Below are 2,352 nucleotides of genomic sequence, written 5' to 3' on the forward strand. Positions count from 1 at the left end.
CAGGGAAATAAAGATTTAAATGGCTTTGAGATTCTGAGGCCAGAATGGCTATTGTGTCGGTCTGTTTTATGTCAACTTGACACAAGCTAGAGTTATTAGGAAAGAGAGAACCTCATTTAAAAAAATGTCCCTACCACCCTGGTCTGTGGCCAAGCCTGTAGAGTATTTTCTTAATTACTGATTGATGTGAGAGGTCTCAGTCCACTGTGGGTGGTGCCATCCCTGGGCGGTGGTTCTGAGTTGTATTTAAAAAGGAAAATAAAAGCTCAGCTGATTGGCGGCGTGTGATGGCAGATGCCTCACAGGAAATTCTCTGCTCCCAGCCCTGGGTCCTTGTGCTTCTTTCCTCGGAAGTACAGCAACTGGCATCATGGGAAAATAAAGAGTTTCCCCAAGGATGGCCCTTCTAAGCCTGTTCACCTCACGGCCTCTCTAGGCTACAGGGCTGGCTTGACCCACATTGTCCAGGAAGTTCACAGGCCAGGATCCAAGGTGAACAAGAAAGAGGTCATGGAGGCTGTAACCATTGTGGAAACACCACCCATGGTGGTAATGGGCATTGTGGGATATGTCAAAACCCCACGAGGCCTCCGGACCTTCAAGACAGTATTTGCTGAGCACATCAGTGACGAATGTAAAAGGAATTTCGACAAGAACTGGCACAAATCTAATAAAAAGGCCTTCACCAGGCGGGCAGTGGTGGTGTACACCTTTAATCCCAGCACTTGGGAGGCAGAGCCAGGTGGATCTCCATGAGTTTGAGGCCTTCTAGTCTACAGAGCAAGATCCAGGATAGGCACCCAAACTACACAGAGAAACCTTGTCTCAAAAAATAAAAAAAGAAGAAGAAGAAGAAGAAGAAGAAGAAGAAGAAGAAGAAGAAGAAGAAGAAGAAGAAGAAGAAGATCTTCACCAAAGACTGTAAGAAATGGCAGGATGACATGGGCAAGAAACAGCTGGAGAAGGATCTCATCAGTGTGAAGAAGTACTGCCAAGTCATCCGCATAATTGCCCACACTCAGATGTGTCTCCTTCCTCTGTGCCAGAAGAAGGCACACTTGATGGAGATCCAGGTGAACAGGGCCACTGTGGCTGAGAAGCTGGACTGAGCCTGGGAGAGGCTGGAGCAGCAGGTTGTTGTGAACCAGGTGTTTGGACAGGATGAGATAACTGATGTCATTGGGGTGACAGAAGGCAAAGGCTACAAAGGGGTGACCAGTCATTGGCATACAAAAAGTGCCCCACAAGATCCATTGAGGGCTAGGTAAGGTTGCCTGTATTAGAGCCTGGCACCCTGCCCATGTGGCCCTCTCTGTGGCTCAAGCTCAGCAGAAAGGCTGCCATCATCCAACAGAGATTAACAAGATTTACAAAACTGGTCAAGGCTACCTCATCAAGGATGGTAAGCTGATCAAGAACAACACATCTACTGACTACGTCCCATCTGACAAGAGCATCAACCCACTGGATGGCTTTGCCTATTATGGCGAGGTGACCAATGACTTCGTCATGCTCCAAGGCTGTGTGGTGGGGACCAAGAAGTGAGTGCTCACTCTCTGCAAGTCCTTGCTGGTACGGACCAATGACAAGCTCTGAAGATTGACCTGAAATTCATTGACACCACCTCCAAGTTTGGCCATGGTCATTTCCTGACCATGGAAGAGAAGAAGAAAGCATTCACAGGACCACTCAAGAAAGACTGCATTGCCAAGGAGGAAGGTGCTTAGTGCCAGAAGCACTTTGTGCAGCTGGTAGGGTCTCAATAAAAAAATTTCCAGTAGTGGGGAAAACCCTCAAGCTGAGCAGCACCCTTTCATGGGTGACCTTTGCATCAGCTCCTTCCTTCGGGTTCTTGCCCTGTTTGAGTTCTTCCCTGACTGCCTTTGATGATGAATAGTGATGTGGAAGTATAAGCCAAATAAACCCTTTCCTCCCCAAGTTGTTTTTTGCCATGGTGTTTCATCACAGCAATAGAAACCCTGAGACATCTATTGCAGTGGGTAGCTGTTCGAGCTTTGACCTTGAAGCATCACCCCAGTGAGGCAGCCAGAAACTGCCACACCTACCTATGACCTGCCCCTGGGGTGTAGCCAAGACGGGAGCCCTTAAGACCCAAGATCCAGCTCTCATGGCTCCTTGTAATCCTGGATGCTGGATTGCAGACCAAGTCAGAGTTCTCCAGAGAAACATGCTGGACTGCACCTCACCTCTCCCTGATCCTGTAACCAGACCCTTTACTGGCTATAAGTTACCCCAAAATAAACCTCCTTTTAACTACTAGATAAACTACTTGGAGTTGTCTTATTAAATCCCTGCATTATCTGGTGCCCAATGTGGGGCGGTGCTTTAAGG

General features: G+C 48.0%; 1 pseudogene; it reads left to right on the forward strand.

The window, feature by feature from the left end:
- The first annotated feature begins 294 nt into the window (after positions 1 to 294).
- On the forward strand, positions 295 to 1,727 carry LOC131904663 (large ribosomal subunit protein uL3-like; annotated as a pseudogene).
- Positions 1,728 to 2,352: the final 625 nt, after the last annotated feature.

This window comes from Peromyscus eremicus, chromosome 2, assembly GCF_949786415.1.
Source record: "Peromyscus eremicus chromosome 2, PerEre_H2_v1, whole genome shotgun sequence".
In the NCBI taxonomy this organism is placed as follows: Eukaryota; Metazoa; Chordata; class Mammalia; order Rodentia; family Cricetidae; genus Peromyscus; species Peromyscus eremicus.